General features: G+C 41.0%; 5 non-coding genes across 5 annotated transcripts; all 5 read right to left on the bottom strand.

The window, feature by feature from the left end:
- Positions 1-1,735: 1,735 nt before the first annotated feature.
- On the bottom strand, positions 1,736-1,809 carry trnan-guu (transfer RNA asparagine (anticodon GUU)). The gene has a single exon. It is a non-coding gene; the product is annotated as a tRNA-Asn (tRNA).
- Positions 1,810-2,873: 1,064 nt separating this feature from the next.
- trnan-guu (transfer RNA asparagine (anticodon GUU)) lies at positions 2,874-2,947 on the bottom strand. The gene has a single exon. It is a non-coding gene; the product is annotated as a tRNA-Asn (tRNA).
- Positions 2,948-7,871: 4,924 nt separating this feature from the next.
- On the bottom strand, positions 7,872-7,945 carry trnan-guu (transfer RNA asparagine (anticodon GUU)). The gene has a single exon. It is a non-coding gene; the product is annotated as a tRNA-Asn (tRNA).
- A 2,258-nt stretch (positions 7,946-10,203) lies between these two features.
- trnan-guu (transfer RNA asparagine (anticodon GUU)) lies at positions 10,204-10,277 on the bottom strand. The gene has a single exon. It is a non-coding gene; the product is annotated as a tRNA-Asn (tRNA).
- A 2,260-nt stretch (positions 10,278-12,537) lies between these two features.
- trnan-guu (transfer RNA asparagine (anticodon GUU)) lies at positions 12,538-12,611 on the bottom strand. Its single transcript has one exon. It is a non-coding gene; the product is annotated as a tRNA-Asn (tRNA).
- Positions 12,612-16,038: the final 3,427 nt, after the last annotated feature.

Genomic DNA, 16,038 nt, shown 5'->3' with positions numbered 1-16,038 from the left:
TCATACTAGCCAGATTAATAAGAATAAATGATATGTTCCTTGGAGAACACAGAATGATCAAGCTATTGAGTAACAGAAGATCAGAGACCATTGACAGCCATTTTACCAGTAGGTATAGTAAGTTGTCATCTTTCATGTTCAACAACACACCAATCACATGTTACAACAGGAAACACAGCAGGTCAAAAGCAAGCTTACTGTAAGGCCAGGAAGGTCTTCCATATCACTAGAAATAGAAAGACAGCATCCCTGGGTGGGCTCAAATCACCAACTTTTAAATGAACAGTCTAACGCGCCAACAAATTGCACCACAGAGACTTGTGGTTATACTGACCCTCAGCAGGCCAAAGTCTCATGGAAGCTCACGCCAAGTCAGGAAGGGGAACTTCACAATCTGAAAAATGTCATCCCTGGGTGGTGTCAAAGCACCAACCTTTAGATTGACAGTCAAACACACTAACTGATTGCACGAGAGAGGCTTGTGTTGGCATTGACCCTCAGCACGGCAATTTAACAGGAATCTCATAACAGGACGTCACATCGACATCATGGAGCACAACAAACTGAAAACTGTCGTCCCTGGGTGGCCTCGAACCACCAACCTTTAGATTAACAGTCTAACGCGCTAACCAATTGCGCCACAGAGACTTGTGGTGTATATAATACTGACGCTAGATCGCTGGCCATTTGTGCTCTCATCCAACTGAACATGGAGTTTACGAAACAACAACACTTTGTTCCAATGGTTGTATTAACGTGCATCGAAAGTGCAGCAACATTTTCAAGGAAGTAGCCCTGTAGTTTTCTAATGTTTGTTAGCTTTTTGAATGGCCTTAAAAGGGAAAAGATGTAGCGCAATGTTCGTCAGCGCAACATTATATTAAAAGGCATCTGGCAGGAGTAAATTCAGCCACAATCACAAATATATTATGATAAATATATATTTTAAACAACTGCATTTTCACAAATGTAATACATAATCGCCAAGCCCATTCAAAAATAATTAGGGCACTGACTCCAGAAGAATGATGAAGGGGCTAGTCACTTTCATGGCGTATAGGCATACATTTACACACAAACACACTGGACCAACATTGTCCTTCTCGCGAGATAAATATAAATAATATGTTTTTTCATACCAGATTGACATCATTTACATTGTCATACTAGCCAGATTAATAAGAATAAATGATATGTTCCTTGGAGAACACAGAATGATCAAGCTATTGAGTAACAGAAGATCAGAGACCATTGACAGCCATTTTACCAGTAGGTATAGTAAGTTGTCATCTTTCATGTTCAACAACACACCAATCACATGTTACAACAGGAAACACAGCAGGTCAAAAGCAAGCTTACTGTAAGGCCAGGAAGGTCTTCCATATCACTAGAAATAGAAAGACAGCATCCCTGGGTGGGCTCAAATCACCAACTTTTAAATGAACAGTCTAACGCGCCAACAAATTGCACCACAGAGACTTGTGGTTATACTGACCCTCAGCAGGCCAAAGTCTCATGGAAGCTCACGCCAAGTCAGGAAGGGGAACTTCACAATCTGAAAAATGTCATCCCTGGGTGGTGTCAAAGCACCAACCTTTAGATTGACAGTCAAACACACTAACTGATTGCACGAGAGAGGCTTGTGTTGGCATTGACCCTCAGCACGGCAATTTAACAGGAATCTCATAACAGGACGTCACATCGACATCATGGAGCACAACAAACTGAAAACTGTCGTCCCTGGGTGGGCTCGAACCACCAACCTTTAGATTAACAGTCTAACGCGCTAACCAATTGCGCCACAGAGACTTGTGGTGTATAATAATACTGACGCTAGATCGCTGGCCATTTGTGCTCTCATCCAACTGAACATGGAGTTTACGAAACAACAACACTTTGTTCCAATGGTTGTGTTAACGTGCATCGAAAGTGCAGCAACATTTTCAAGGAAGTAGCCCTGTAGTTTTCTAATGTTTGTTAGCTTTTTGAATGGCCTTAAAAGGGAAAAGATGTAGCGCAATGTTCGTCAGCGCAACATTATATTAAAAGGCATCTGGCAGGAGTAAATTCAGCCACAATCACAAATATATTATGATAAATATATATTTTAAACAACTGCATTTTCACAAATGTAATATATAATCGCCAAGCCCATTCAAAAATAATTAGGGGACTGACTCCGGAAGAATGATGAACTGGCTAGTCACTTTTATGGCGTATAGGCATACATTTACACACAAACACACTGGACCAACATTGTCCTTCTCGCGAGATAAATATGAATAATACGTTTTTTCATACCAGATTGACATCATTTACGTTGTCATACTAGCCAGATTAATAAGAATAAATGATATGTTCCTTGGAGAACACAGAATGATCAAGCTATTGAGTAACAGAAGATCAGAGACCATTGACAGCCATTTTACCAGTAGGTATAGTAAGTTGTCATCTTTCATGTTCAACAACACACCAATCACATGTTACAACAGGAAACACAGCAGGTCAAAAGCAAGCTTACTGTAAGGCCAGGAAGGTCTTCCATATCACTATAAATAGAAAGACAGCATCCCTGGGTGGGCTCAAATCACCAACTTTTAAATTAACAGTCTAACGCGCCAACAAATTGCACCACAGAGACTTGTGGTTATACTGACCCTCAGCAGGCCAAAGTCTCATGGAAGCTCACGCCAAGTCAGGAAGGGGGACTTCACAATCTGAAAAATGTCATCCCTGGGTGGTGTCAAAGCACCAACCTTTAGATTGACAGTCAAACACACTAACTGATTGCACGAGAGAGGCTTGACCCTCAGCAAGTCAATTTAACAGGAATCTCACATCGACATCATGGAGCACAACAAACTGAAAACTGTCGTCCCTGGGTGGGCTCGAACCACCAACCTTTAGATTAACAGTCTAACGCGCTAACCAATTGCGCCACAGAGACTTGTGGTGTACATAATACTGACGCTAGATCGCTGGCCATTTCTGCTCTCATCCAACTGAACATGGAGTTTACGAAACAACAACACTTTGTTCCAATGGTTGTGTTAACGTGCATCGAAAGTGCAGCAACATTTTCAAGGAAGTAGCCCTGTAGTTTTCTAATGTTTGTTAGCTTTTTGAATGGCCTTAAAAGGGAAAAGATGTAGCGCAATGTTCGTCAGCACAACATTATATTAAAAGGCATCTGGCAGGAGTAAATTCAGCCACAATCACAAATATATTATGATAAATATATATTTTAAACAACTGCATTTTCACAAATGTAATATATAATCGCCAAGCCCATTCAAAAATAATTAGGGGACTGACTCCGGAAGAATGATGAACTGGCTAGTCACTTTTATGGCGTATAGGCATACATTTACACACAAACACACTGGACCAACATTGTCCTTCTCGCGAGATAAATATAAATAATATGTTTTTTCATACCAGATTGACATCATTTACGTTGTCATACTAGCCAGATTAATAAGAATAAATTATATGTTCCTTGGAGAACACAGAATGATCAAGCTATTGAGTAACAGAAGATCAGAGACCATTGACAGCCATTTTACCAGTAGGTATAGTAAGTTGTCATCTTTCATGTTCAACAACACACCAATCACATGTTACAACAGGAAACACAGCAGGTCAAAAGCAAGCTTACTGTAAGGCCAGGAAGGTCTTCCATATCACTAGAAATAGAAAGACAGCATCCCTGGGTGGGCTCAAATCACCAACTTTTAAATGAACAGTCTAACGCGCCAACAAATTGCACCACAGAGATTTGTGGTTATACTGACCCTCAGCAGGCCAAAGTCTCATGGAAGCTCACGCCAAGTCAGGAAGGGGGACTTCACAATCTGAAAAATGTCATCCCTGGGTGGTGTCAAAGCACCAACCTTTAGATTGACAGTCAAACACACTAACTGATTGCACGAGAGAGGCTTGTGTTGGCATTGACCGTCAGCACGGCAATTTAACAGGAATCTCATAACAGGTACAGGACGTCACATCGACATCATGGAGCACAACAAACTGAAAACTGTCGTCCCTGGGTGGGCTCGAACCACCAACCTTTAGATTAACAGTCTAACGCGCTAACCAATTGAAAAATGTCATCCCTGGGTGGTGTCAAAGCACCAACCTTTAGATTGACAGTCAAACACACTAAATGATTGCACGAGAGAGGCTTGTGTTGGCATTGACCCTCAGCAAGTCAATTTAACAGGAATCTCATAACAGGACGTCACATCGACATCATGGAGCACAACAAACTGAAAACTGTCGACCCTGGGTGGGCTCGAACCACCAACCTTTAGATTAACAGTCTAACGCGCTAACCAATTGCGCCACAGAGACTTGTGGTGTCTTTAATACTGACGAACATGGAGTTTACGAAACAACAACACTTTGTTCCAATGGTTGTGTTAACGTGCATCGAAAGTGCAGCAACATTTTCAAGGAAGTAGCCCTGTAGTTTTCTAATGTTTGTTAGCTTTTTGAATGGCCTTAAAAGGGAAAAGATGTAGCGCAATGTTCGTCAGCGCAACATTATATTAAAAGGCATCTGGCAGGAGTAAATTCAGCCACAATCACAAATATATTATGATAAATATATATTTTAAACAACTGCATTTTCACAAATGTAATACATAATCGCCAAGCCCATTCAAAAATAATTAGGGGACTGACTCCGGAAGAATGATGAAGGGGCTAGTCACTTTCATGGCGTATAGGCATACATTTACACACAAACACACTGGACCAACATTGTCCTTCTCGCGAGATAAATATAAATAATATGTTTTTTCATACCAGATTGACATCATTTACATTGTCATACAAGCCAGATTAATAAGAATAAATGATATGTTCCTTGGAGAACACAGAATGATCAAGCTATTGAGTAACAGAAGATCAGAGACCATTGACAGCCATTTTACCAGTAGGTATAGTAAGTTGTCATCTTTCATGTTCAACAACACACCAATCACATGTTACAACAGGAAACACAGCAGGTCAAAAGCAAGCTTACTGTAAGGCCAGGAAGGTCTTCCATATCACTAGAAATAGAAAGACAGCATCCCTGGGTGGGCTCAAATCACCAACTTTTAAATGAACAGTCTAACGCGCCAACAAATTGCACCACAGAGATTTGTGGTTATACTGACCCTCAGCAGGCCAAAGTCTCATGGAAGCTCACGCCAAGTCAGGAAGGGGGACTTCACAATCTGAAAAATGTCATCCCTGGGTGGTGTCAAAGCACCAACCTTTAGATTGACAGTCAAACACACTAACTGATTGCACGAGAGAGGCTTGTGTTGGCATTGACCGTCAGCACGGCAATTTAACAGGAATCTCATAACAGGTACAGGACGTCACATCGACATCATGGAGCACAACAAACTGAAAACTGTCGTCCCTGGGTGGGCTCGAACCACCAACCTTTAGATTAACAGTCTAACGCGCTAACCAATTGAAAAATGTCATCCCTGGGTGGTGTCAAAGCACCAACCTTTAGATTGACAGTCAAACACACTAAATGATTGCACGAGAGAGGCTTGTGTTGGCATTGACCCTCAGCAAGTCAATTTAACAGGAATCTCATAACAGGACGTCACATCGACATCATGGAGCACAACAAACTGAAAACTGTCGACCCTGGGTGGGCTCGAACCACCAACCTTTAGATTAACAGTCTAACGCGCTAACCAATTGCGCCACAGAGACTTGTGGTGTCTTTAATACTGACGAACATGGAGTTTACGAAACAACAACACTTTGTTCCAATGGTTGTGTTAACGTGCATCGAAAGTGCAGCAACATTTTCAAGGAAGTAGCCCTGTAGTTTTCTAATGTTTGTTAGCTTTTTGAATGGCCTTAAAAGGGAAAAGATGTAGCGCAATGTTCGTCAGCGCAACATTATATTAAAAGGCATCTGGCAGGAGTAAATTCAGCCACAATCACAAATATATTATGATAAATATATATTTTAAACAACTGCATTTTCACAAATGTAATACATAATCGCCAAGCCCATTCAAAAATAATTAGGGGACTGACTCCGGAAGAATGATGAAGGGGCTAGTCACTTTCATGGCGTATAGGCATACATTTACACACAAACACACTGGACCAACATTGTCCTTCTCGCGAGATAAATATAAATAATATGTTTTTTCATACCAGATTGACATCATTTACATTGTCATACAAGCCAGATTAATAAGAATAAATGATATGTTCCTTGGAGAACACAGAATGATCAAGCTATTGAGTAACAGAAGATCAGAGACCATTGACAGCCATTTTACCAGTAGGTATAGTAAGTTGTCATCTTTCATGTTCAACAACACACCAATCACATGTTACAACAGGAAACACAGCAGGTCAAAAGCAAGCTTACTGTAAGGCCAGGAAGGTCTTCCATATCACTAGAAATAGAAAGACAGCATCCCTGGGTGGGCTCAAATCACCAACTTTTAAATTAACAGTCTAACGCGCCAACAAATTGCACCACAGAGACTTGTGGTTATACTGACCCTCAGCAGGCCAAAGTCTCATGGAAGCTCACGCCAAGTCAGGAAGGGGGACTTCACAATCTGAAAAATGTAATCCCTGGGTGGTGTCAAAGCACCAACCTTTAGATTGACAGTCAAACACACTAACTGATTGCACGAGAGAGGCTTGTGTTGGCATTGACCCTCAGCACGGCAATTTAACAGGAATAGGACGTCACATCGACATGTCGTCCCTGGGTGGGCTCGAACCACCAACCTTTAGATTAACAGTCTAACGCGGTAACCAATTGCGCCACAGAGACTTGTGGTGTATTTAATACTGACGCTAGATCGCTGGCCATTTGTGCTCTCATCCAACTGAACATGGAGTTTACGAAACAACAACACTTTGTTCCAATGGTTGTGTTAACGTGCATCGAAAGTGCAGCAACATTTTCAAGGAAGTAGCCCTGTAGTTTTCTAATGTTTGTTAGCTTTTTGAATGGCCTTAAAAGGGCAAAGATGTAGCGCAATGTTCGTCAGCGCAACATTATATTAAAAGACATCTGGCAGGAGTAAATTCAGCCACAATCACAAATATATTATGATAAATATATATTTTAAACAACTGCATTTTCACAAATGTAATATATAATCGCCAAGCCCATTCAAAAATAATTAGGGGACTGACTCCGGAAGAATGATGAAGTGGCTAGTCACTTTTATGGCGTATAGGCATACATTTACACACAAACACACTGGACCAACATTGTCCTTCTCGCGAGATAAATATAAATAATATGTTTTTTCATACCAGATTGACATCATTTACGTTGTCATACTAGCCAGATTAATAAGAATAAATTATATGTTCCTTGGAGAACACAGAATGATCAAGCTATTGAGTAACAGAAGATCAGAGACCATTGACAGCCATTTTACCAGTAGGTATAGTAACTTGTCATCTTTCATGTTCAACAACACACCAATCACATGTTACAACAGGAAACACAGCAGGTCAAAAGCAAGCTTACTGTAAGGCCAGGAAGGTCTTCCATATCACTAGAAATAGAAAGACAGCATCCCTGGGTGGGCTCAAATCACCAACTTTTAAATGAACAGTCTAACGCGCCAACAAATTGCACCAAAGAGACTTGTGGTTATACTGACCCTCAGCAGGCCAAAGTCTCATGGAAGCTCACGCCAAGTCAGGAATGGGGACTTCACAATCTGAAAAATGTCATCCCTGGGTGGTGTCAAAGCACCAACCTTTAGATTGACAGTCAAACACACTAACTGACTGCACGAGAGAGGCTTGTGTTGGCATTGACCCTCAGCACGGCAATTTAACAGGAATAGGACGTCACATCGACATGTCGTCCCTGGGTGGGCTCGAACCACCAGCCTTTAGATTAACAGTCTAACGCGCTAACCAATTGCGCCACAGAGACTTGTGGTGTATTTAATACTGATGCTAGATCGCTGGCCATTTGTGCTCTCATCCAACTGAACATGGAGTTTACGAAACAACAACACTTTGTTCCAATGGTTGTGTTAACGTGCATCGAAAGTGCAGTAACATTTTCAAGGAAGTAGCCCTGTAGTTTTCTAATGTTTGTTAGCTGTTTGAATGGCCTTAAAAGGGCAAAGATGTAGCGCAATGTTCGTCAGCGCAACATTATATTAAAAGGCATCTGGCAGGAGTAAATTCAGCCACAATCACAAATATATTATGATAAATATATATTTTAAACAACTGCATTTTCACAAATGTAATATATAATCGCCAAGCCCATTCAAAAATAATTAGGGGACTGACTCCGGAAGAATGATGAAGTGGCTAGTCACTTTTATGGCGTATAGGCATACATTTACACACAAAAACACTGGACCAACATTGTCCTTCTCGCGAGATAAATATAAATAATACGTTTTTTCATACCAGATTGACATCATTTACGTTGTCATACTAGCCAGATTAATAAGAATAAATTATATGTTCCTTGGAGAACACAGAATGATCAAGCTATTGAGTAACAGAAGATCAGAGACCATTGACAGCCATTTTACCAGTAGGTATAGTAACTTGTCATCTTTCATGTTCAACAACACCAATCACATGTTACAACAGGAAACACAGCAGGTCAAAAGCAAGCTTACTGTAAGGCCAGGAAGGTCTTCCATATCACTAGAAATAGAAAGACAGCATCCCTGGGTGGGCTCAAATCACCAACTTTTAAATGAACAGTCTAACGCGCCAACAAATTGCACCACAGAGACTTGTGGTTATACTGACCCTCAGCAGGCCAAAGTCTCATGGAAGCTCACGCCAAGTCAGGAAGGGGGACTTCACAATCTGAAAAATGTCATCCCTGGGTGGTGTCAAAGCACCAACCTTTAGATTGACAGTCAAACACACTAACTGATTGCACGAGAGAGGCTTGTGTTGGCATTGACCCTCAGCACGGCAATTTAACAGGAATCTCATAACAGGTACAGGACGTCACATCGACATCATGGAGCACAACAAACTGAAAACTGTCGTCCCTGGGTGGGCTCGAACCACCAACCTTTAGATTAACAGTCTAAAGCGCTAACCAATTGCGCCACAGAGACTTGTGGTGTATTTAATACTGACGCTAGATCGCTGGCCATTTGTGCTCTCATCCAACTGAACATGGAGTTTACGAAACAACAACACTTTGTTCCAATGGTTGTGTTAACGTGCATCGAAAGTGCAGCAACATTTTCAAGGAAGTAGCCCTGTAGTTTTCTAATGTTTGTTAGCTTTTTGAATGGCCTTAAAAGGGCAAAGATGTAGCGCAATGTTCGTCAGCGCAACATTATATTAAAAGGCATCTGGCAGGAGTAAATTCAGCCACAATCACAAATATATTATGATAAATATATATTTTAAACAACTGCATTTTCACAAATGTAATATATAATCGCCAAGCCCATTCAAAAATAATTAGGGGACTGACTCCGGAAGAATGATGAAGTGGCTAGTCACTTTTATGGCGTATAGGCATACATTTACACACAAACACACTGGACCAACATTGTCCTTCTCGCGAGATAAATATAAATAATATGTTTTTTCATACCAGATTGACATCATTTACGTTGTCATACTAGCCAGATTAATAAGAATAAATTATATGTTCCTTGGAGAACACAGAATGATCAAGCTATTGAGTAACAGAAGATCAGAGACCATTGACAGCCATTTTACCAGTAGGTATAGTAACTTGTCATCTTTCATGTTCAACAACACACCAATCACATGTTACAACAGGAAACACAGCAGGTCAAAAGCAAGCTTACTGTAAGGCCAGGAAGGTCTTCCATATCACTAGAAATAGAAAGACAGCATCCCTGGGTGGGCTCAAATCACCAACTTTTAAATGAACAGTCTAACGTTCCAATAAATTCCACCAAAGAGACTTGTGGTTATACTGACCCTCAGCAGGCCAAAGTCTCATGGAAGCTCACGCCAAGTCAGGAATGGGGACTTCACAATCTGAAAAATGTCATCCCTGGGTGGTGTCAAAGCACCAACCTTTAGATTGACAGTCAAACACACTAACTGATTGCACGAGAGAGGCTTGTGTTGGCATTGACCCTCAGCACGGCAATTTAACAGGAATCTCATAACAGGTACAGGACGTCACATCGACATCATGGAGCACAACAAACTGAAAACTGTCGTCCCTGGGTGGGCTCGAACCACCAACCTTTAGATTAACAGTCTAACGCGCTAACCAATTGCGCCACAGAGACTTGTGGTGTATTTAATACTGACGCTAGATCGCTGGCCATTTGTGCTCTCATCCAACTGAACATGGAGTTTACGAAACAACAACACTTTGTTCCAATGGTTGTGTTAACGTGCATCGAAAGTGCAGCAACATTTTCAAGGAAGTAGCCCTGTAGTTTTCTAATGTTTGTTAGCTGTTTGAATGGCCTTAAAAGGGCAAAGATGTAGCGCAATGTTCGTCAGCGCAACATTATATTAAAAGGCATCTGGCAGGAGTAAATTCAGCCACAATCACAAATATATTATGATAAATATATATTTTAAACAACTGCATTTTCACAAATGTAATATATAATCGCCAAGCCCATTCAAAAATAATTAGGGGACTGACTCCGGAAGAATGATGAAGTGGCTAGTCACTTTTATGGCGTATAGGCATACATTTACACACAAAAACACTGGACCAACATTGTCCTTCTCGCGAGATAAATATAAATAATACGTTTTTTCATACCAGATTGACATCATTTACGTTGTCATACTAGCCAGATTAATAAGAATAAATTATATGTTCCTTGGAGAACACAGAATGATCAAGCTATTGAGTAACAGAAGATCAGAGACCATTGACAGCCATTTTACCAGTAGGTATAGTAAGTTGTCATCTTTCATGTTCAACAACACACCAATCACATGTTACAACAGGAAACACAGCAGGTCAAAAGCAAGCTTACTGTAAGGCCAGGAAGGTCTTCCATATCACTAGAAATAGAAAGACAGCATCCCTGGGTGGGCTCAAATCACCAACTTTTAAATGAACAGTCTAACGCGCCAACAAATTGCACCACAGAGACTTGTGGTTATACTGACCCTCAGCAGGCCAAAGTCTCATGGAAGCTCACGCCAAGTCAGGAAGGGGGACTTCACAATCTGAAAAATGTCATCCCTGGGTGGTGTCAAAGCACCAACCTTTAGATTGACAGTCAAACACACTAACTGATTGCACGAGATAGGCTTGTGTTGGCATTGACCCTCAGCACGGCAATTTAACAGGAATCTCATAACAGGTACAGGACGTCACATCGACATCATGGAGCACAACAAACTGAAAACTGTCGTCCCTGGGTGGGCTCGAATCACCAACCTTTAGATTAACAGTCTAACGCGCTAACCAATTGCGCCACAGAGACTTGTGGTGTATTTAACACTGACGCTAGATCGCTGGCCATTTGTGCTCTCATCCAACTGAACATGGAGTTTACGAAACAACAACACTTTGTTCCAATGGTTGTGTTAACGTGCATCGAAAGTGCAGCAACATTTTCAAGGAAGTAGCCCTGTAGTTTTCTAATGTTTGTTAGCTGTTTGAATGGCCTTAAAAGGGCAAAGATGTAGCGCAATGTTCGTCAGCGCAACATTATATTAAAAGGCATCTGGCAGGAGTAAATTCAGCCACAATCACAAATATATTATGATAAATATATATTTTAAACAACTGCATTTTCACAAATGTAATATATAATCGCCAAGCCCATTCAAAAATAATTAGGGGACTGACTCCGGAAGAATGATGAAGTGGCTAGTCACTTTTATGGCGTATAGGCATACATTTACACACAAACACACTGGACCAACATTGTCCTTCTCGCGAGATAAATATAAATAATATGTTTTTTCATACCAGATTGACATCATTTACGTTGTCATACTAGCCAGACTAATAAGAATAAATTATATGTTCCTTGGAGAACACAGAATGATCAAGCTATTGAGTAACAGAAGATCAGAGACCATTGACAGCCATTTCACCAGTAGGTATAGTAACTTGTCATCTTTCATGTTCAACAACACACCAATCACATGTTACAACAGGAAACACAGCAGGTCAAAAGCAAGCTTACTGTAAGGCCAGGAAGGTCTTCCATATCACTAGAAATAGAAAGACAGCATCCCTGGGTGGGCTCAAATCACCAACTTTTAAATGAACAGTCTAACGTGCCAACAAATTGCACCACAGAGACTTGTGGTTATACTGACCCTCAGCAGGCCAAAGTCTCATGGAAGCTCACGCCAAGTCAGGAAGGGGGACTTGACAATCTGAAAAATGTCATCCCTGGGTGGTGTCAAAGCACCAACCTTTAGATTGACAGTCAAACACACTAACTGATTGCACGAGAGAGGCTTGTGTTGGCATTGACCCTCAGCAAGGCAATTTAACAGGAATCTCATAACAGGTACAGGACGTCACATCGACATCATGGAGCACAACAAACTGAAAACTGTCGTCCCTGGGTGGGCTCGAACCACCAACCTTTAGATTAACAGTCTAACGCGCTAACCAATTGCGCCACAGAGACTTGTGGTGTATTTAACACTGACGCTAGATCGCTGGCCATTTGTGCTCTCATCCAACTGAACATGGAGTTTACGAAACAACAACACTTTGTTCCAATGGTTGTGTTAACGTGCATCGAAAGTGCAGCAACATTTTCAAGGAAGTAGCCCTGTAGTTTTCTAATGTTTGTTAACTTTTTGAATGGCCTTAAAAGGGCAACGATGTAGCGCAATGTTCGTCAGCGCAACATTATATTAAAAGGCATCTGGCAGGAGTAAATTCAGCCACAATCACAAATATATTATGATAAATATATATTTTAAACAACTGCATTTTCACAAATGTAATATATAATCGCCAAGCCCATTCAAAAATAATTAGGGGACTGACTCCGGAAGAATGATGAAGTGGCTAGTCACTTTTATGGCGTATAGGCATACATTTACACACAAACACACTGGACCAACATTGTCCTTCTCGCGAGATAAATATAAATAATACGTTTTTTCATACCAGATTGACATCATTTACGTTGTCATACTAGCCAGATTAATAAGAATAAATTATATGTTCCTTGGAGAACACAGAATGATCAAGCTATTGAGTAACAGAAGATCAGAGACCATTGACAGCCATTTTACCAGTAGGTATAGTAACTTGTCATCTTTCATGTTCAACAACACACCAATCACATGTTACAACAGGAAACACAGCAGGTCAAAAGCAAGCTTACTGTAAGGCCAGGAAGGTCTTCCATATCACTAGAAATAGAAAGACAGCATCCCTGGGTGGGCTCAAATCACCAACTTTTAAATGAACAGTTTAACGCGCCAACAAATTGCACCACAGAGACTTGTGGTTATACTGACCCTCAGCAGGCCAAAGTCTCATGGAAGCTCATGCCAAGTCAGGAAGGGGGACTTCACAATCTGAAAAATGTCATCCCTGGGTGGTGTCAAAGCACCAACCTTTAGATTGACAGTCAAACACACTAACTGATTGCACGAGAGAGGCTTGTGTTGGCATTGACCCTCAGCACGGCAATTTAACAGGAATCTCATAACAGGTACAGGACGTCACATCGACATCATGGAGCACAACAAACTGAAAACTGTCGCCCCTGGGTGGGCTCGAATCACCAACCTTTAGATTAACAGTCTAACGCGCTAACCAATTGCGCCACAGAGACTTGTGGTGTATTTAATACTGACGCTAGATCGCTGGCCATTTGTGCTCTCATCCAACTGAACATGGAGTTTACGAAACAACAACACTTTGTTCCAATGGTTGTGTTAACGTGCATCGAAAGTGCAGCAACATTTTCAAGGAAGTAGCCCTGTAGTTTTCTAATGTTTGTTAGCTTTTTGAATGGCCTTAAAAGGGCAAAGATGTAGCGCAATGTTCGTCAGCGCAACATTATATTAAAAGGCATCTGGCAGGAGTAAATTCAGCCACAATCACAAATATATTATGATAAATATATATTTTAAACAACTGCATTTTCACAAATGTAATATATAATCGCCAAGCCCATTCAAAAATAATTAGGGGACTGACTCCGGAAGAATGATGAAGTGGCTAGTCACTTTCATGGCGTATAGGCATACATTTACACACAAACACACTGGACCAACATTGTCCTTCTCGCGAGATAAATATAAATAATACGTTTTTTCATACCAGATTGACATCATTTACATTGTCATACTAGCCAGATTAATAAGAATAAATTATATGTTCCTTGGAGAACACAGAATGATCAAGCTATTGAGTAACAGAAGATCAGAGACCATTGACAGCCATTTTACCAGTAGGTATAGTAAGTTGTCATCTTTCATGTTCAACAACACACCAATCACATGTTACAACAGGAAACACAGCAGGTCAAAAGCAAGCTTACTGTAAGGCCAGGAAGGTCTTCCATATCACTAGAAATAGAAAGACAGCATCCCTGGGTGGGCTCAAATCACCAACTTTTAAATGAACAGTCTAACGCGCCAACAAATTGCACCACAGAGACTTGTGGTTATACTGACCCTCAGCAGGCCAAAGTCTCATGGAAGCTCACGCCAAGTCAGGAAGGGGGACTTCACAATCTGAAAAATGTCATCCCTGGGTGGTGTCAAAGCACCAACCTTTAGATTGACAGTCGAACACACTAAATGATTGCACGAGAGAGGCTTGTGTTGGCATTGACCCTCAGCACGTCAATTTAACAGGAATCTCATAACAGGTACAGGACGTCACATCGACATGATGGAGCACAACAAACTGAAAACTGTCGTCCCTGGGTGGGCTCGAACCACCAACCTTTAGATTAACAGTCTAACACGCTAACCAATTGCGCCACAGAGACTTGTGGTGTATTTAATACTGACGCTAGATCGCTGGCCATTTGTGCTCTCATCCAACTGAACATGGAGTTTACGAAACAACAACACTTTGTTCCAATGGTTGTGTTAACGTGCATCGAAAGTGCAGCAACATTTTCAAGGAAGTAGCCCTGTAGTTTTCTAATGTTTGTTAGCTGTTTGAATGGCCTTAAAAGGGCAAAGATGTAGCGCAATGTTCGTCAGCGCAACATTATATTAAAAGGCATCTGGCAGGAGTAAATTCAGCCACAATCACAAATATATTATGATAAATATATATTTTAAACAACTGCATTTTCACAAATGTAATACATAATCGCCAAGCCCATTCAAAAATAATTAGGGGACTGACTCCGGAAGAATGATGAAGTGGCTAGTCACTTTCATGGCGTATAGGCATACATTTACACACAAACACACTGGACCAACATTGTCCTTCTCGCGAGATAAATATAAATAATACGTTTTTTCATACCAGATTGACATCATTTACGTTGTCATACTAGCCAGATTAATAAGAATAAATTATATGTTCCTTGGAGAACACAGAATGATCAAGCTATTGAGTAACAGAAGATCAGAGACCATTGACAGCCATTTTACCAGTAGTTATAGTAACTTGTCATCTTTCATGTTCAACAACACACCAATCACATGTTACAACAGGAAACACAGCAGGTCAAAAGCAAGCTTACTGTAAGGCCAGGAAGGTCTTCCATATCACTAGAAATAGAAAGACAGCATCCCTGGGTGGGCTCAAATCACCAACTTTTAAATGAACAGTCTAACGCGCCAACAAATTGCACCACAGAGACTTGTGGTTATACTGACCCTCAGCAGGCCAAAGTCTCATGGAAGCTCACGCCAAGTCAGGAAGGGGGACTTCACAATCTGAAAAATGTCATCCCTGGGTGGTGTCAAAGCACCAACCTTTAGATTGACAGTCAAACACACTAACTGATTGCACGAGAGAGGCTTGTGTTGGCATTGACCCTCAGCACGGCAATTTAACAGGAATCTCATAACAGGTACAGGACGTCACATCGACATCATGGAGCACAACAAACTGAAAACTGT

Source organism: Oncorhynchus mykiss, chromosome 21, assembly GCF_057628025.1.
Source record: "Oncorhynchus mykiss isolate SJ-2025 chromosome 21, ASM5762802v1, whole genome shotgun sequence".
In the NCBI taxonomy this organism is placed as follows: domain Eukaryota; kingdom Metazoa; phylum Chordata; class Actinopteri; order Salmoniformes; family Salmonidae; genus Oncorhynchus; species Oncorhynchus mykiss.
The sequence above is the reverse complement of the archived record's forward strand: the minus strand, read 5'-3'. Positions and strand labels throughout refer to the sequence as shown.